General features: G+C 33.4%; 1 protein-coding gene across 1 annotated transcript in view; it reads right to left on the bottom strand.

Moving 5' to 3' along the window:
* LOC148282986 (uncharacterized) overlaps window positions 1–21,194 on the bottom strand; it is a 134,032-nt gene extending 112,838 nt beyond the window's left edge. Inside the window, exon 1 of the mRNA XM_088224221.1 lies at window positions 20,621–21,194. The gene's annotated coding sequence lies outside the window, so the exon portion shown is untranslated. The remainder of the gene's footprint in view (window positions 1–20,620) is intronic.
* Window positions 21,195–21,517: the final 323 nt, after the last annotated feature.

Here is a 21,517-nt window from a genome sequence, read left to right as displayed (position 1 = left end):
CCATAATATTTCATAGTCCCTGGACTGGTACCTGAAGCGTAAGACTGATCATTTTACCTTTTTGTGACAAAAATGACCAAGATATGCTGCGATTGGTGTACCAATGCAGTTTCCTATGCACCATTAGGTGCGGAAAGGGAATGATGATGAAATAATTGAACAAATACACATATCCGAGGATGTATTTTTTCATTGGCTTAATAACGTTTTTTTATATTATTGAAGGCCTTACTGATAAACCTGGTATACAGTTACGCCTAGTCGTAGTAGTAGAATAAAGATGGGAATACCATCCTTATTCTACTACTGCAATAAAGATGGTATTCCCATCCATATTCCATCACTATGCCTAGGCGTAACTTTATACCAACTTTATGAGTAAGGCCCCAGGGCCCCGATTACAATGGGAAGTTAACATTTATCTTCAACTTTATCTGCAATGTAAAATTAAGTTTTCTGTATGAAAAGCAAATATGTATACATTTTTTTATTTTGACCATGTTCAATTATAGGTTACCGACGAAGATACTTGAAATGTTCATGCAAACATACTCATTTTTGTATACACTTATCGATTTTTCTTTATAGACAGTCAAGGATAATTCTGTTAACTTTCCAATGTTATCGGGGCCCAGATATATTTAATATTAAGTTAACATCTTCGTACGACGCTTAACAATTGTACTTTTTTATACTTGTAATTGCTTAATAAGGCATTTTTAAGCGGTCTCGCCCATATTTAGGTATAATTATCCGTGGTCGCGTATTACATCCAGAAATATTCATTTATTAATAGTCAATTTGACTTATTTTTCTTACCGTAATTATTAAAAAAATATTATAATACTCCTTAATGTGCCAGAAGTCACGCCCACGGTATACGCCTGATAACTGCAGAGGCTAAAGTGTATGCTATTTTTAAAGCGGTGTTATTATTAGTTAAAAGCAGTTCTAAAATAAAAATGAGAAAACAGAAGTTTTTAATGAAAACAAAACAAAAGTTTGTTTTTTAACAAAAGTTTGAAAATACTTTTTTTAAATTAAAAAAAAGGAAGTTTAACAAGAATACACAGAATATATACACCATGTAAGTAAGTATTGGTATCATAAATATGTATCCTCGATTATAGAACTCCATCATCGTTCATAAATTAAATAAAAGTATTATATTTCTCAAACAACACAAAATATTTTCATAATCTCTAGCCACCTTTAAGAAACGCCTGAAACATTATTATAAATCCCCAGAATCCAGAACTCCTTGAATTTTAACTGTTTTTTTTTATTCCTTTTTTTCTTTTCTTGGTTCCTCTTTCTCCTCCCAAACTCATTATCTGATTCCATATTTTAACGTACTTTAAATTTTCTTTCATTAAAGTTAATATGTGCAAGCCTTACCTACCAATTAAAAAACAGCTGTTATTTTTAATTAATTAGATTTTTTAAATATTTTATTTAAACAAATGTATGAATCTTTTTAAAAATATATTTATGGTTTTTAGTATAAATTTTTGACCAATCTCTTCCTTTGACCAGTCTGCTTTTTTGTTGGCTGGAAGATATTGCTTTTGGCAATAAGTCCGCCAAAGTACTTATTCTTTGTAATTGATGTTTTAAATAAAATAAATAAATAATCTAATCAGTGCATGTGCTTATTAAAATGCATGTCGTGTTGGTTTTATATTTTTGTGCAACAACTAAGGTGGAAATGGGTTTTGCCCGAAGAAGAGACGGGTACGTTTCGAAACCATTGGACATAGAAAAGTCGGTAAGTGGTTAAATACAAATATTAAAAAATTATAATATTACTACTATAATATTAATATTACTAAGAGAGATGAACATTTTTTAAAGGTGTTTTTAAAGTACGTTTTGTATATCTTTTAAGCCATTAGAAAGTGAATGAGGAATTCCACTGTTTTCTAATTTATTTTCTTTCTGTTAGCGTACTATTTGACTAAGCAAAAAAAATATATTTATTTTTTTGTGCGTTATTTACAAAGATTTGATTTTTTAAAGTTACATTTATCAAATACCGCGCCAAATGACTTTAATCAGTGTGTCACTTTTCAGTAGTGACGTCATGAAACGGTTGGCGTTATTACTTTCACTGACCTGACAAGAATCTATGGAATATTGCTTTGATTACTTCATTTAGTTGATCGTAATTTGCTCATTTCTATGTTATGGTTGTTTTTACGAACGTTTTGATTTAGAAAAACCCAGAAAGTTGACATAATCTCTGGTTGAAATGTCAAATTATCCTCTTTTTTTCTATGGTCACAACGTTCCTTACAAGGTACGGGGGCTTTAAAGCGGAAACCGGAAATACTACACGTAGATATAAGGAGTGACGTCATTATTTACGATTTTAAAATGAATACTATTTTTAACATTTTTTATTTATTTTTGCTTGCGTTTTTGAGATATTTTATCTTACTCCAATATTTTTAAATATTCACGTGTAAACGAAAACATTTTTAAAATTTAATTCCGGGTTGGGCTGGAATTCCTCATTGTAGAACTTTATTGCAGTATACAAAAAAATTGTTTTTTTTTCTCTTGTCCTAGCTTGTTCCTAGTTAAATTATTTGACGCTCTTATATTTCTCGGATACATATTGTCGTTAAAATTTAATTTAATACGCGTCTTTATTTTATTTTTTTTTCATCTTACATATGATCTTAACTTTTTCTGTGTAAACTAATTCATCTAAATTGAGTATTTTAGTTATTTAAAATAAATCTGTAGTTCTAAAATATTTATTAAAATAAATTAAATATTGTTTCAACTACTTTATTCCTTGTTATATTTATTTGATTTTATTTTCTACGATGTATGCAAGAAAAGCGATTTGCTTATGAATGTTGATAAATCGAAAGTGATGGTTTTTGAAAGGGATGAAAATATAACTAAATGTGAGATCAGCGTGAACGGAGATATTCTGAATCAGGTAGAAGAATTTGTGTACCTGGGAAGTATGTTTACTAGGGACGGAAAGGCCGATAAAGATATTGAAAGGAGGGTGAGTGCCGGGAACAGGGTGAACGGTGCACTAAAATCTACTTTGGCAAACAAATGTTTATCGCAGGAGGCTAAACTAGCAGTTCACAACGGAGTTCTAGTTCCAACTCTAATGTATGGAAGCGAAGTATGGAATTGAAAAAATAATGATGAAAGTAGGTTGAATGCTGTCGAAATGCGATCCCTCAGGCGAATGTGTGGTAAAACGATGTATGATAGGTGCACAAATGTCGAGATCCGTGAAGTGTGTAAGGCTGAGACATGCATTATTGACAGAATTAAGAAAGGGGTGCTGCGTTGGTTTGGACATGTAGAGCGAATGGACAGCGAAAGAACGACTAAAAGGATCTACGATGCAAATGTTGATGGATGCAGAAAACGAGGAAGACCGAGAAAGACATGGCACGATCAAGTCCATCAAATACTTGAAGATGGACATGTCAAAAGTAGGAATAAACGGCGTGATGGTTTGTTGTTGTTGTTGTTGTTGATTTTATTTTGTTTTTCTCATTAAAAAAAAACACATTATGGAATTAATACAACGGTTTCAATATGTCATAGAATTATATACATAAAATATGTCTCAATTACATTATGAGGATAACTTATATTATAACATAATAATATTTATGCTAAGTACCTGTTTAAGTATATCAGTTTTTTATTGTACATGTTAGTGAGGGTGAGTATATTTATATTGTGTGAGGGTGTGTGTATATGTATGGGTATGTATGTAATAATGAGTAGTGAACATAAGTGGACTTATTGAACAATGATTATAAAAAAATGTCTGTTTTTAAAACCTTAATGAGGAAACCTATCAACCACCTTGTCGATCGATGTAAAATTGTTAAGAACGCTCCGGCCTAAAATCCGAATTTAAAAATATGTAAAAAAAAATAAAAAGTAATAAAAACAAAATTTATTTACATGTAAGTACTCATTATTTACGGGGACCCGTCACAATAGATCTTCACATGTCGTAGTGACGTCAGGAGCTTTGATAGCACTGACCCTCACCTCTAAGAAATTAAAACAATAAAATTAAATTGATTTCCTTGTAATTGCATTTGGTTACTCCATTGCGAACATATTATTAATTCACATACAAAGTGTGGAAGTAGGAAAGTGTTGTATTTCATTCATTTTGTCCTTTTATCAAAGAATTCTGTTCTTCTCATTACTCCAATAATTGAACTCAGCTTTTTATAACTGCTTTGATATGTTTTTTCCAAGTTAATTTGTAGTGTACTCTCAAACCCATGTACTTGACATTCTCTTGTTTAATTTGCTCATCTTTAATTACTAGTATAAACATATTACAACAGAGATGAAGAACATTTTTAAGAATGTACCATGGAATTCCAGGCGTCTAGAGGGCTTATGACCTATCATTGGCTGGTTAAGTGGCCACTTTACACACTTTGTAACATTTACCATATTTGAACATGCATATTCCTTCAATTCTTTTATATGTTGATGTTTGTGAAGTTAAAGAGCTGAAACCTTTATTTATGCGGGTTAGATTCATCTAATTGAATTATTTCACTTACATACTTACTAACAACGCTTGAAATTTTAAAGTTTTTTTAAAAAGAAATAACCCGCTAAGCCTCTATTCTGAGGCTTGTCAGCAGGTGGGATAGAGGGGATATGGAAGGAGGTAATTGAAAATACACCACAACACCCAGACTAATTAAGAAAAAAATCTTTCTAGGATTTTTTTCTTGTAACTGGCGGGAATCGAAGCCCCGACGCCAATTTCAGTTCTTTTTTTTTTTTTTTTTAATATGTGAGTTGCATTATTCTTTTACCTTGCTTGTAATGTACAAGGTTTATATTTACTTCAAAGGGATAGTTATTTATTTGTTCACTTAAAAAAATAAAAAAAATCTTTTTTCAATTGACTTAAATGAAAAACTTTGTTTAGTTATTTAGTTGATATATTATGTAAGGATCGGGTGGGAGGTTTCGGCTGTGGCCTGTTTTAGGAGCCTCTCCGCATTTGCTCTGGTGACGAAGAAACCACAGAAAACTCGTCAGGAGAAGGCGGACTGTTATAATTCGTCAACAGATTTTCCGATCCACTTGAAGAGTGTTCGGCATTTGGTGTCCTGCTATCATTGATACCTTTTATTGCCTTTACTATATCTATCATGTATAATGTTATCTTTATTGACAAGTCCTTATGACTAATGACTACATGAACATCGTGCAAATCCTCATTTACACTTTTGCATCGCGTCTCCAGTTGCATTCTCTGCAGACTAAAAAAGGGGCAATGCATCAATAGATGGGAGACATCTTGGAGAGTTACATCATCGCATGGGCAAGTGTTGATCTCAGATATCTTGAATCTGTGTAAAAAGCTCATAAATCCGCCATGTCCTGTCAGAATTTGTGTAAGTTCGTATCCTGCACGCTGCAGTTTCCTGAGTTCAAAACCATAGTCAATAGATGGAAAAAACATTTTTGTTACCTTTCCTGTGGGTTCTGCTAAATAGCGATAATTCCAGATCTGTAAAGTTCTGCTTCTTATTTTCCTCTTAGCAAAACTTATTGGAAAGTCAGCAAAATCAGAATCACAGTTGGCCGTCTAACCAATTGCGCCACGGCGCCTGCCATTGTTGTATTTGTTGATAAATCCACCTGGTCCACGAAGAAGTATAGAAATTGAATTTTATTCAGGCGTTGCCTAGTATGTAGGTGAAATAATTCAATTAGATAAATTTCACCCACATTAATAAAGGTTTCAGCTCTTAAACTTCACAAATATCAACAGATGAAATAATTGAAGAAATACAAATGTTCGAATATGGGCGGAATGGTGAATGTTACACAGTGTGTAAAGTGGCCACTTACACCGGCCAATGATAGGTCATAAGTCCCCTATATGCCTAGAATTCTATATAACCTTAAAAATGTTCTTTATCTCTGTTGTAATATGTTAATAATAACAGCTTCCTAGGGAGTTGAATCCAGTCCTTGTCTGTTTAATTACTAGGTTAAGTTTTATGGGGCTATAACTTTGTTAATTTCTCATTGTATCGGGGCCCTGGAGCTCGTAATCTTTCTTGAGTACATTCGATTTTAAGAGGAAAGAAGATTATATGCGGTTCGGTTTCACATAATCTATGGTTCTGTTTGCGCGGAAAACTATAAATACATTTCCAAACATTACATCCACACGCACAGCACATGCACATCAAACTTCACGTTAATAGCAACATCAATGGGCGCATTCACAATGCGCACAATAAAATGCATATTTCAAATTAATTAAAGTGTGCGGAAATGGGGTGACTGAACTTTTTACATACAAATTTAACAAATTGTAACAGAAATGAAGAATATTTTAGAAAAGGGAATATGGAAGTCTAGGCATTTACATGCTTATGACCTGTTATTGGCTGGTTTTAGCGGCCACTTTACACACTGTGTATCATTCACCATTCTGCCTATGTTTGAACATGCATATTTCTTCAATCTGATTAAACCAACTGGTCCAAGAAGAAGTTTGAAAATTGGGGAACGGTTTTTAGGTGTTGCCTAGTATGTGAAATAATTCAATCAGATGAATCCCCATACAACAATATGGGTTTAAGCTCTTTAACTTCACTACAATCAACTGTTGGAAGAATTGAAGAAATATGGATGTTCGAACATAGGTGAAATGGTAAATGTTAGACAATGTGTAATGTGGCCAATAATGACAGGTCATAAGCCCTGTAATTGCCCAGTCTTCCATATTCCCTCCTCTAAAATATTTTTCATCCCTGTTATAATTTGTTGATCTTAATGACTTCCTAGAAAGTGAAATCCAGTCACTTGTCTACAAACATTTGAACCACCTCAAAATATTGCAATAGAAATTTAAAACAAATGACCAAAATTTGAAATAAATGTTAGGTCAACACTTGTACTTATATAACCACTTACTGACTTTTCTATATCTACCGGTTTCGAGACATACTACTTGTCAATTCATCAGGACACTAATTTCACTAACATGCCAATCTCACTATACACCTTCACTATAGCGGTTGAACAAAAATGTAAAACCAAGGTGCTGATAGGTCCCGCGCCATTAAGGGCCAACGCCAACGTGCACTGATTGCATTTTAAACAATCTTGTAAGATAAATGTGTGTGGGGGAGATGATGGGAGGAGTATGAATTTACATGTTTACTCAGTGAAAACCAAATACCGCCTATATAACGCCTGCATAACACCTATTCTCCTTTACGGATGCGAATCGTGGGACCTCAATAAGGCCCAAAACAGCCAAACTTTGAGTTTTGAGAAAAGGTGTTTCAGAAGGATCTTGGGTGTGCAGAGGTTTGACTTTGTAAGGAATTAAGTAATAAGAGCACGGACGCAGCAAATTCCGGTGACAACTGTCATCAAGCGGAGGCGATACGGTTGGCTTGGCCATGTGCTGCGTATGGCTCCTGAGAGCCTTAACCACGCTTGTCTACTTTACATGGCATCAGGTTTTTGACATCCTAGATGTTCAATGCTGTCAGAACTACGGGACGCGAACCTGACTTGGGAGGATGCAAAGGAGCTGACAAAGATGCTCGGAGGATCTTTGTGGACACCATATGCTTTAACTAGGGAGCGGACATGGAATGATGATGACGATGATCTATGAATTTACAAGGTATTTGATCAGTTGAATAAATAAAATTACTTTTCAATATCCCATTCGATTTTCTATTGTAATGGTCACCCTACACCTAGTAAATTCATACTCCTCTCTTCCTCCCTCTTTTTTCCAACTAATGTTCTAACAATATTAAACATTAAAATAATATAATAAGTACACGTTGGGGTCAGCTTCATATAGCGTGTGTCATATCAGCACGTTCGTTTTATATCTTTGTACAACCTCTATGGTGAAAGTGTATTGTGGGAACCTCTATAGTGAAACTGCATGGAAACGGATACGTTTTGAAACCGGTAGACAAAGAAAAGCCGGTACAAATATTTTCTAACATTTATTTATTTATTTAAATCTTAAAGTAGGGCACACATATCATACATATTGTTATGTGTGTTCTAATAATAACATTGCAAATATATTTAATTTATAAATTGTTTATCTACTTTACTTTACTTGACCATTATTTTAAATTTTGATATGTTTTTTTTTTCATAAATATTTTTTTCCATTTCGTAATACTTTTTAATTGCTTTACATAAAATTGAATTTTGTGACTTTGCCTTTTTCCTAAATGGAAGTCTAATTTTGTTCTTTTCTCTAGTATTGTGATCGTGTTCATGCTGGTTCCGATCAATTTATGAAAATACAAAATTTTAAAAGAAAATTTATAAAACGTAATGAATAACAACAAAATAAATACAAAACAACTTTGTTTTTAACCACTTCCTTTAAAAACAAAAGGTTTTTAACCACTGATTTTAAACAAAAATGTGGTTAAAAAACAAAACCTCAATATATATTATTTTGTTTATGGACCAACGAACGCACTCACCTAATTAGGCACATTTAAAACTGGATTGGACTTTTATCAAAAAATATCTACAAAAACACAAAAATAAAGGGTCGGGTTGTGGTCCTGTGGCTAGAGTCTCGGACTCACGGACCGAAGGTCCGTGGTTCGAATCCCACTCTACCCCAACTCGATTCTATTTTCTAATAGTGAGTTATTTACAATTCGTTGAAAATGGCCCTCAAAATTAAATATTTGGGTAAATCATAAAAACGCAAATATTTCAATATAATTATATTAAATTTAGGTTCCGTATGTTTGTGGCCGCAAACTTCAGAGAGTAATCGATGGATTGACTTTTCGTCTCGTTAGGACATTATCAAACGTTATATTAGAACATTATCATTTTAAAAAATTAAAATAGAATCAAATGCAATAAGTGTATTTTATTTTGGATGCCTTACCAAATTTTAATATTGAATTCTACCAATTTACTGCATACAAAATAAATAATTTAGAATTTGTCCTTTATGGCAATTCAAATTTCTGCTGACAATATTCCCGTTACGTAGTTAAATTGTTTCCGGAAACAAAAGATTTACTTCTGACTGCCTACTCGAGCGATTTCACTATTATGCGGAACCAAACAAAATGACAAGAATAGAACTTTACACAAAGATACTCTAAATGTTTTATGTACTGCAAATCTTGCTCCTTATTGTACCACGAACAATGCTTATTGTACAATATTGTAGTGACAAAAATACATATATGTATGGCAAATATTACATGCTGAAACTACATTCGCGGAGATTGGACCGCTGTACACGTGCAAATAACGAGCCCACTGCGTGATACAAAATACAATACGGTGGAGAGATATTTATAGTATTACAATTATTTACTTAACAAATTACAACAGGGATGGAGATTACCTTTAATAAAGGAATATGGAAGTCTAGGCATTTACAGGGCTTATGACCTGTCATTGGCTGGTTTAAGTGGCCACTTTACACACATATTCCCTTATTAAAGGTAATCTCCATCCCTGTTGTAATTTGTTCATCTTAATGACTCCCGAGGGGGTGAAATCCAGTCTTTTTTCTACGAACATTAAAAAAAACTCAAATACTGTAATTATTTACTTATTCAATGCCTGGCAAACGCAATAACCAGTACAGCATGAGACCGACTAATCTCCAGTCGATTTTCTTTTGCAGGATTTTTACCTTAGAGTACTTGCTAACTTTAAATAATGATTTTGATCAAATTATCAATAAAATCTCTTTTGTTCAGTTTTACTATATTATTTGAATCGGGTTGCAGTCTCGTGACTAGTGTTGCGGACTCACGGATCAGAGGTCCGAGGTTCGAACCCCCCTCTATGCCAACATGATTTCCATTTTCTAGTAGTGAGTTATTTACAACTCGTTAAAAATGGTTACCAAAATTGAAAAATTTGGGTAAATCATCAGAACGCTAATATTTCGATTAAAAAAAAAAAAAATTAACCGAGGCGTTTTTACTAAAGTAACTATGAAGTTTTATAAAAAAAAAACGAAAAATATGAATATTATAAAATTTAAATAGGTACTAACGAATTTTATAAATGTCAATTCACTGTGATTTTACCGTGCCGTTTAGATTAAGATGATATTGGCTATTCTCCGTCGGGTATTACGCGGCTGGTTTGTTTATTTGGAAATTCTTGTAATAATGAACAGACTTTAGTACAGTACACTGGGACTTCTTTTTACACGGGAGATACGTTTCACACAGGACCGTGTAAAAGAAAACGCGTTAAAATGTATGATGAACAACGTTGGATAAAATAAAAATAAATTCTGAAATAAAAAAAATAGTATACTATTTATTGTACCATCATTTTTCTCCAAGTATAATATGATTTCGAACGACTAAAAAAAGTCGTACCAAAAAATAATTAACAAACTTTTACATATTAGTTATACGCCTAGTAAGTAAAAAAGCAATGAAGGGTATTCAAATAAGGAATAGTTTAATAAATTATAGTACTACTAGCTTTAACCCGAGGCCTTCGCTCGCGCAGTATCAGGGAGGAATTATTTAAATAATTAGTTTTGTTGTTTAACAATAAAAAATTTAATGTAGCCTGTATCGATTGCTGGTATTCCAGATAAAGCTAAGCGAAAAAAACGACTATTCGTTAGTCGATGGTGACTTTATGGTGAGTGATAGTTTTTCGGGATGAAAAGTACCTTGTGACACTTGTCTCTCGTACGAAAGATATTTAGAACTTTTAATATAGTTTATAGATTGTCTAATAATATAACCTATATAATTAGAAGCTTGGACAATAGCCTGAAAATATGAAATAGTGACAATATTACTACTACTACTACCATCACGCCATTTCCCCGTAGGGGTAGGCAGAGAGAATGGACCGCCACACACTTCTATTCTGCCATACATTCTAGCTTCTTCTACATTCATACATCTTGTCATACATACCCTTCGGTTCTGTCTGCTTTTGACATGACCAGACTTAAGATTTTGGTTTATCTGATCATGCCACGTCTTCCTTGGTCGTCCTCGTCTCACGTTGCCGTTCATTCACACCATGTATACTTGTTTTACCATTCTTTCGTCGTCCATTCGTTTTACGTGACCAAACCATCTCAGAGACTCTTTCGCAATCTTATCAATTAAACTTGACTCAGATTTACACTCTCGCCTGATTTCATCATTCGTAACCCTGTCATACATTGATTTCCCACACATTCGTCTAAGAGATCGCATTTCAACCGCATTCACTCGGCTTTCATCCTTCCTCTGCCAGTTCCATGTTTCACTTCCACACATAAGTGTTGCGACTAAAACTCCGCTGTGCACTGCCAGTTAAGCTTCGATTGACATATTTTTATTAGAAATTACTGTGCTTAGTACTCCGTTCATTTTGTTGCCCGTATTCACTCTTCTTTCAACATCTTTTTCTACTTTTCTATCTCTTGAAAACATGCTTTCCAGATACACAAATTCTTCTACTTGCTCGAGACATTCGTTGTTTAGATTATGCAGTCAGTAACCTCACTCTCCCTTTCAAATACCATCACTTTTGACTTAATTTCGTTCATCGCCAATTCGCTTTCCAGGCATACATTATACATTCTAGAGACTATTTGCTGCAAATCATCCTTGCGCTTGCCAACAGAACTGCATCATCAGCATTCAACAAGCAGCTTACTGAAAAATTATTCATTTTTGCTCCAATACCCATACATTCTATCTCTTTCATACAGTTGTTCATGTATAGATTAAACAACCATGGTGACATTACACATCCATGTTTCACGCCTTTTGAGATCGCAAAACCAAGATGTGAATCCCCCATTAACTCTTACACACGCTGAACTCTCCTCATAGAGACGTTACTGCACGTGATAATATGACTTTTTAATTAACAGTATTATTGCGTATATAAAACCCATTAATTAAAAAGAAAAAACGGCAGAGCAGCCGTTATCAGAGGCGTTAAAATTCCCCCCATCTTGTTGTAGATAATCAATTTCCTTTGAGCTTATCCTTAAACAAAGCCCCTTGGATTACGGAGTAATGGAAAATGGCAAAACAGTATCTGTCGCCACTAGCCAATCTCACCCCTATAATATAATATTATCTTTTCGAGGGCACAGTAGTACAACCATAATTTTGGCGCCTATTTTACCACAAAACTATCACTTTGTAACTACGTAATACTAAAATTAATTGCAAGTAATTTATCACTTTTAGTTCCTAAAATACACGGGTTACTTTTAAATCCGATAAAAAATCCCGCCAGACAAGATTTTACCTAATTGGGAAATTCTTATACCTTAAATAAAACATAAAAAAATTCTTATTTATTCAAACTCTCAGTAAAAAAATATTTGAACTTTGACGGACTTATTTCTAAAAGCATATCATATTTCTCGGTAGGACAAAGTCTCTAAAAGCCTGACTTAATACTAATCTACAGATACTAATAAATTTAGATTCAGTAGTAAAAATAATTATTCACCAAAGCAATTAAAACAAAACTAACTGCGATCTTACATGTTCAGTACTTGATACAACAGATACAATTAAATATCTTGGTGTATACATAGACCAAAACTTAAAATAGAAAGACCACATTAGTGAACTAGTTAAACGAATTAGAAAATGTTATAACATATTTATTAGATTAGGGATATTTTAAAAATCAATTATTTAAAAGTAGCTTGTTACTCAATTGTACAATTTTTGTAACAATGTGGTATTGTAGGATGAGGTGGTGCATTTGCCAATATATTAAACCCTCTTAAATTAGTACAAAGATGAATTATTAATGTAATTTTAAATAAACCCTCAACATTCAATACGGAAAGTCTAGATAAAATATTTAAGGTTCATACGGCAGACACTCTTTTTAAAATAAATTCTATTTTACAAATTTATAAAGAAGAAAAAATAAAAGAATTTCAGATGAATAAGTCACTTAGATACCAACATAATATAAAAATTTCTAAATTCCATACAAGTCATGGTCAAAATAGCTTTGTTTTCAAAGGTGTAAAAAATTATAATAATCTTCCCAATGAACTAAAAACTATTCAAAATAACATATCAATAAATAAATTTAAAGTATTAACTTTACTAAAGAAATTTTTTGAACACGCGTAAAAACAACATTCATTAATTAGTATGAATGTATTATTGTTTTCTGTTTTTTCTTTATACATCCTATGTTTTTATTTTTCTTTTTCATGTACTCGTATTTAAAATTATATTAACTCCCATAAATAAACAACTAAAACAGTGTAAGTCACTCTCCAAGCACAAGAGTTAGTCTCTTTTTTGAAGAGTTACAGTGATAACATTTACTAGATGTGTAAAAGTAGATATGTTTAGAATTTTACAAAAATATGTACTTTTTATGAAATTGATTAATAAAAAAATAAAAAATATAATATTCATAAAAAAACATTGGATAATTCCTTCTTTTTTTATTGTTGTTTTCATACTTTTTAGTTAAATTATTAAAAGTTTTCATAATCATTTTATCCCAAATGCTACATGCCAGTTATAAATCATTTGTTCCTAAGGCATTATAAAATGAAGCGAATTCTATACCAATTGCTCCTGATTTTAGTTTAGGTCAATTTTATCATTTTTATAGATAAAGGTCAAAGTATAATGTAGTACAAAAAAAGTAAGCTTTTAAAACAAGAACAGTCAAATCAAAATGTCACCCCTGCGTATGCTGGGGTCTGTAAACCCAACAGGAAGGTTTGTAATTGGAGGACTGCTGGTTTCAGTGGATAAGCAAAAATTATCAGTGATTAATCCTGACGCGGCAGGTATTGATATTAAAAAACGTTAATTAAAAAAATATTTTTAAAAAGATGGCTCTTTGCTAACAATCATATCAGATATCTCCAGCCGACCAAAAACCCACCGGTGATGATTGTTTTAAAAATGATATAATGTACGAGTATGTTTCGCAGTCGAGCCGCATGGACACTGTACGAAAGAAAACTATAGGAATGAAACAGGGATTGGAGATGGAAATTAAGAGCGCACCTTGAAAATAAAAAAGACACCATCAAATTTGTAGAAGTGTGTTCACTCTACAAGTTTGTAGCGGTTTTTGGTAGAAGCCACACGAAATGTAAAAGTAGTTATGAAAGAGTCAGTTTCTGTCTTCAGAAACCAAAAAAAAAACCGGTTTAAATAAAAACGCTACAAATCAAGAAAATTAATGCCAGTGTTTAACACTAGTAATAACAGTCAACTGTAATTTTAATGTGTTTCTTAGCAGAAAAAAAATAATATTCTAAAACTGCCTAATACATTTACATTTATATATATATTTTTATGTATTCATTTTCCTTATGTTTTATCTTTGTAATAAATACTAAAAATACAAATGAAAAAAATTGCTAACCAAAAAAATTTTTTTTTAGTACTACCATGAAAATGCTAAAAAACCTAAACTTTAACAGCCTCGCGGCAAATGTTATCATAAAAAAATATTTTTTTGTTTATTTTTCCCTTAATCTGTATGTCACAGATCATCTTTTACGCACAGGGCCATTTTAAATTAAAAAAAAAAAGAAATCGAATCACATTATTGCGCACCTTAAATAGGTCTATGGAGCACTGAGCGCATAGACAACAAAACGTCCTGGTTACTTACTCTATGGTGTCCACAAGGTAAACCTTAAAATGATAAGCGGTGAAAATGTTCGCGGAGGTATATAGGAGCGTTTGGACTATGAACTACAGTGAACAACAGCGGCAGGGTAAGTCAGTCCTTTGTTGTCTAATTAAGAGCCTTTTATGTTGCCTTATACCAAATACATACCAGGGTAATGCATGTAATCTGAAGTCATTCAAGTTTATCAAGTAGTCCACCGCTCAAATCAGTCATGGAAACAGACATTAACGTAGTAATAATGCTTGTATGAGTGATAATTATTACAAGTGAGTGTAGACTGAAAAATATTTTACGACTAAATTCATTAGTATGAGCCTGCCAGTAAAGATGTTCATCATGATTAGTATTTATAGATTTTCACAGATTTTCTGCATTGGATATAGGTACGTTTGCCTTTAAGAGGAATGAGAGAAGATACGTCTAACTGACTAATCAACCTTTGGCTACCTTCTTCTTCTTCTTTTCCACATCCGCTCCTAAGTTGAGCATGTGGACACCACCAGTTGTCTCCAGGAGACTCTATCGCCAGCCAGCATTTTTGCCTCTTCCCACGTCAATCCAGCGCCCCTTAATTCCGCCGAATAAAGTCTAAAGGTCGTCATTGACGGCCTTCCAGGACAGCGTGAGCCCGCAGGTTTAAAGAAGAGGCCACTTGGGTTTAGGTTCTCCTGGGGCATGCGCAGCACGTGTCCAAGCCAGGTCCACCGCCGCATCCTCAAGACGCTCGTTATAGGAGGCTGCTGCGTCTGTTCTCGGACTTCAATGTTAGTTATAAAATCAAACCACCTTATACCTAATATTCTTCTCAAGCACTTACTCTCAAAACTCGGAAGTTTGGTGTTTTGAGCTTTGGTAAGGTGCCAGGTGCCAAGATTCGAACCCATATAGGAGTACTGGCACTATACAAGAGTTGAATAATTGGCATTTCGTTTTGACCGAGTATAGGCTTGAGTTTCAGACAACACGCATCATGTTAAAAGTTGCTCCAGCAATTCCTAGGCGGATTGCGAGCTCTTTGTGCATGCTTCCATCCTCAGTTATGTAAACTCCCAAGTATTTATAGCTGTTAACTTTCTCAATCCTGTCCATTATTATAGAGAGGCTGATCAGGGTAAGGACAGGATTTGTTGCACTTAATCTGAGTCTTTTTGGCTACCTGCAAACATAATACACATACGTATCGTACGTTTACAAACAGCGTTTCTTTTTATTTTACAAAGTCGAAATGTCTGCCCTTAAAGAGCAGAGTTCAAAAGTCACCGTGAATTTTAAACTAGGTATAACATTTTACAAAATGCTCCACGGAATATGATTACGGATTCCCGTATTATAATAAAATGTACATAATATACCTTCTTGATACGAAGACTTGGAGATCAAGGAGAGAGTTACCTTTCTTTTAAGAACTTTGAAACATTCCCAAATATTTTACTAAGAAGTGTAACTTTTCATGCCCATGAAAGTTTTATAAGGGCCTTTTTTGTTCTTCACAGTACCAACCAGCTGTTGATATGTTTAGGGAGAATGATTGATCTACTTAACGATTCATATTTTAACGCTCACCCGTTTATTCTAAGTAAAAAATGATAGAAACTACGTAGTGATAGCGAGTTTAAAATAAATAAATACAAGAATCATAGAATTAAGAATAGTCCAGAAACCGCATACGCGCATCAAACAGAAGGCGATTAAACTACTCTTAAAGGAGTAGTTTTATGTTTTGACCCATGAGCTTCTTTGTGGACGTCGCTCAGTACGCAACTCCCGATTTGAATTCAACTATGCCGTGTTGTGTCGTTGTAAAATGTAGAAATACTGCTGGGATATTAAAGAAACAGGATGCAATCCCATTTTATATGTAAGTAGCAAATGCATTACTTAAAAATTGAATTATTTTTCCATCTGTCAGATTGTAGAAGAAAAAATAATTGATATTTTGTTAGTGTTGCCATGGTAGACAATTTTTTTATGCTTTTTTGCTCATCTAATGAGAGAACTAATGACAATTGGACCTCTCGGATTAAACAATGTTTGACTGACATTATCTTTAAAACATTAAATATTACTGAACACGACATAACAATATCCGTTTTATGTAAAATAAAATTTGTTCAAACGTTCAAAGTTCATTTATTAAATTACTCTTATTAAATGACACTTTACTTATCTACTCTGTTGTGGCAATCAATGTTTCCGCATGTACAATAAAATTTTAGAGAAATGAACAAATAGCTTCTTTACAAAAATTATGATTATATTTTCGTGATTTGGAAACATTACGCGGTGACTTCACGCATGCGCGTGGCAAAGTGTGTGGTTTTTGGACACAGTCCGATGTATTCAAATATGATTCTACGCTGCTTCTGGACTATTCTTAACTCTATGACAAAAAGACACATTCGATGAAATGAAATTGAAATAAACAAAACCATTAAAACAGTAGGGACCGGAAAACAAAACGCTTACAGTTGTTCTTAAGATTTGTCAGATTTCTATATAAAATCACTTCTGGAGAACACAGATGTACACGTACATACGAGTATATCATTGAGATCGCAATATTTTCTTGACTACTTTCGCCAAATATTTCCGGGATTATCTCTGTTTATTCACTATTTAATTATGGTTTTTACGGACGCAATGACAGTAGATGTACTCACTAATGAACGTAATAATTATGTAAAAAAATATATGTACATACATGTCACCGCCAAATAGTTCAATCAGCCACTCCACTGAGCGGCAGGGCTGTTCATTAAATGCGGGCATGGCTAGGCCGTTCGTTGAATGAACGTTTAACGAAAGGGTTGAACATCGCTTAATTTTAATACAGCAATAATAATTTAATATGTATATTTTTTGGGTAATCTCATGCAAGTTTACCGGTTTGCAAAACATCACCTTACCACGGGATCACCTTAAAAACATACATTTTGATAAAATTGACCATGAAAATCTACGCACCTACTTAACAATAATTATTTGTTTTATTTTTTAATTTATTTTATTACGTGAAGTTACGTTAGGTTGAGTTAAGTTTAATTTTTTTTTTAAATATTTTTTTCTTAACTGTATCCTCAGTTTAACTTAATAATTAATACAAACTTAAACAAATACAAACTAATACCACTTTTGGACGAAGGGATTTTTAGTGTTATTTTATTAAAATCTATAACCTACTTCCACTATCTATTAAAACAATTAGTAACGAGAAAATATTAAAAAATGAATAGTGAAGCAAAATAGAAGTAAAATGGATTGTCTCATTCGCCCATACCAATATTGAATCAACTGCTCCACAAGTGTATAGCTTATGTTAGGTTTTTGTTATTTTCATTGTGTGTTTTGTAATATAAATAATATAGAAGTACATAAATACCTTGTTTTTAAAACTGAATATTTGTTAATTATCTTTGTTTTTTAAGTTAGTCTTCTTTGTTTATTTTCAAATGTAATTTCAAAAAAGTATATTTTTAAGTGTCCTTGGTACGGGAAACCCCAGTGAGGTCACATTATTATTATTATTAATTATAGTTTGTAAGCCAAAAATGTGAATAAACAAATAAAATAAATAAAATTAAATTAAAAAGTTAGGTAAAAAAAGTATTTTTACTATAAATAAACTTAACCCAACCTATTCTGACCTAACCCGGGGGCTTTTGGTTCGGCCGTTTCCAAAGGGCTAGCTTTCAACCAGCCAAAACTTTGAAGGCTGATTAACCTTAATTCATTCAACGAACGGCCTAGCCAATGCCGGCATTTAATGGACAGACATTGAGTGGCTGATCCAACTATTTGGCGGCGAAATATACACTAGATGCAGCACTAAGCACCCGTCTTATGTTCTATTCAATGTAAGTTCCGGAACCTAAGTTGTAGTAAGGGCGAAGTAGCGTAAAAAGACGCTACAATACAGTTTTTCATTCACAGTAAACTGGAATAAACAGTTAGTCTTTTTACTATTCTACGCATTTTGCACTGCAATTCAATTATTGTTCCTCCATATCTTGGGTGGTCTTCCCGGTGGACATTAACCAGATGGGAATTCATTGGCTGCAGTGTACACAAGTCTGTCGCTACTCATTCTGTCCACACGATTCTTCCAGTTTCTTTGTCTGGATCTGCTCCATCGCACGATATCCTCTATTTCACACGTACCTCTAGTTATAGTATTACGAATGCGGTCTCGGAGCGTTTTTCCAGTAATGGACCTTAACACGTTCATTTCAGCATTTCTGAGTAGCCCTTTGGTACGAAGTGTCCGCCCGCGCTTCCACAGCGTACGTCATGATGGGTCTCACGCGTGCCTTGTATATTCTGACCTTGCAATCGATGCGCATATCCTCACTTCTCCATATTACATTCCTCAGACACCCCGACACGGTTGATGCTTTGTTGATCTGTTCTCGGACTCGAGTATACAAATCGCTATGACTTTAGATTTCTACTCCCGGGTGATATTCCAATTGCTCTCGCGGCCGTAGAAAACACATTTATCTCGGGAATTTTGCAAGTAAATACACGAGATAAAAGTGTTTTCTACGGCCATGAGAGCGGTTCAGAATACCACCGCAGGTATTTGAAACTCACGACCTGTTCCCCTGGCTTGTTGACTTTTTGTTTTGTAGACTGATATTGACATTTTTAGCCTTTGTAACACTACGTGGAACTTATACAGCATTCTTTGCAGGTCATCATCGGTTTCAAATATTGTAGCTGCGTCATCTGCAGAGCATATAATATTAGTGGTATGGTTTTTATTTTAAATTCTGTAATGCCCTGCTGGTAAAACAACTTTGTAACTACAAATTGATTGTAGATCACTTTGTTGATCCGGAATATAAAATAAGTGTTTTCCACACTCACAACACTAGATTAAAAACTAAGGGTTCAATTTAAAAAAAAGAACTGATCTAAATACTCTATAGTGTCTGTTAAACGATAATAAATAAATAAAATAATATAAAAAAACCTGTATTAAAAAAAATGTGTCCCACCGAAAAGTCTGTAGACTTAAAGAATATCAGATTGTAAAATGCATTAAAAATAATTCAAATAAACGCTGCTCTGCAGCACTGAAATTGAAATTGTTTTACTTGCCATTTTGTTATCTCTTCCCGAGCCAGTCACCTCTTTTATAATTTCACACATTATAAGATAAAACAAAAAAAGGGCTCAGACTATCTCCCTGTCAAATACTGGAATTTCACTGGATAATTCATAATCAATTTAAATTTTCGTTTTTGAGATCTTGAATAGTCTTTATATATTGGATATTCCCTCTATAAAAGTATTCTTGGAATGTATTTTAGCAACACCCTGTCGAATACCTCAGTCAAGTCCACAAATATTTATGTTATGTCAATTACACAATAAAATGAAATGCTGGATATATATGCAATGGGTGGAGGTGGATATTAAACATGTTTTTTAAATAAAAATATATCGAAGTTCTAATAGGCTTTCTCTTATAAAAATTTCTGGAAACAATGTAACAATAATTATAATTATAGAAATTTGGAAAATATTAGGCGTTTTGTGAACACGCTTTGATAACGATTGAGGACGCGAAAAAACGCAATTTATAAAAATTAAATTAACAATAATATTTAAATAACCAATACCTACACAATACAAAACAGGAGATGTAAACGTGTTGTTAATGAAACGTAATATTTTAGGTAGCTAGTCATAATTTTATTAGGTGTTTCATACTATATGTGATCCGTGGTGATTTTGAATAATAAATTATATATTTTTGGGCGCCGGTATTTTCTTAAACTTTTGCACTTATATAGAAAGATATATTACAATAGTTTTAAGAAGCAAACCTTGAATTTGTGAAGACATGAATTTTTTTATAGACAAAGAATACAGACATATGTGATCTAAAAGACATTTAAACAAATAATGCGTTATTTACCTGAGTTCTTTAGGTCAAAAAGACGAAAAAATCTCCCAGAATCTCTCCGCGCGCTGGTCCAACGATCACTCGCCAAAGTCCTTACTAATATAGATTATATCTATGAAATATATCACAAAATCATGTCAGTAAGTCATGACACAGCCATAAAGGTTGAATTTTGTAAGGAAAAAACTATACTTAGTTTTTTGGTCGACAGAAAAAAATGGTTGTCAAAATTTACCGCGAAAGATGTTACAAAAACTAATTTTGGATCATATTTGCACACAGATGATATCAAAAGGCTCACGATATCAAACTATTTAAGATATTTGAATTGTTTTCGCTTGCTTTTAGCGGCGTAAACAATGTAAAAGATGGAGGTTTTTTCCGACGCGCGCTCAAACCTTTTTATCTCGATATTTTCGTTCTTTATCAAGGAAAATAGTCTAGTTTCCCGCGGTTTTCAGTGGCTATCCGGGGTTTGTCTGTGTTGATCCGCGGGTGGCTAGTCCGGTGTGGTGTTTAGCACAATCTGTTTCGGTGTGACGCGACCAGAGACGCGACCGCACGGGATGGACGCTCGCTACGGACTGGAAAATGGCAGATGGAGAGCAGTTTCCAGACTGGCTGGGTGGAACGATCTGCGTGCGCAGCCTTCGTTGTTACGGGGTAAAGCTGCACTCATACCTTTATTTTCCACGGGCAGAACATTCCAGAAAAATGAACAAAGAAGATTAAGAAACGCTAAGTAATATTTTTTCTTCATTATTAAAGTTTCAACAAAAAATAACTAGTTAAATAAGTTTATAACATGCAGAATCGGAGAATCGCTACGAAAAACTGCAAATAAATTAGTTAAAAAAATACTCTTGAGACTGGAAAAAGCCTACACATGCAATGCTATCTAATTTTAAA

The sequence above is a fragment of the Micrasema longulum genome, unplaced genomic scaffold (genome assembly GCF_059751315.1).
Source record: "Micrasema longulum isolate JH-2025_06_02 unplaced genomic scaffold, ASM5975131v1 h1tg000273l, whole genome shotgun sequence".
NCBI lineage: Eukaryota > Metazoa > Arthropoda > Insecta > Trichoptera > Brachycentridae > Micrasema > Micrasema longulum.
This window is presented reverse-complemented; position numbering and strand designations above follow the sequence as displayed.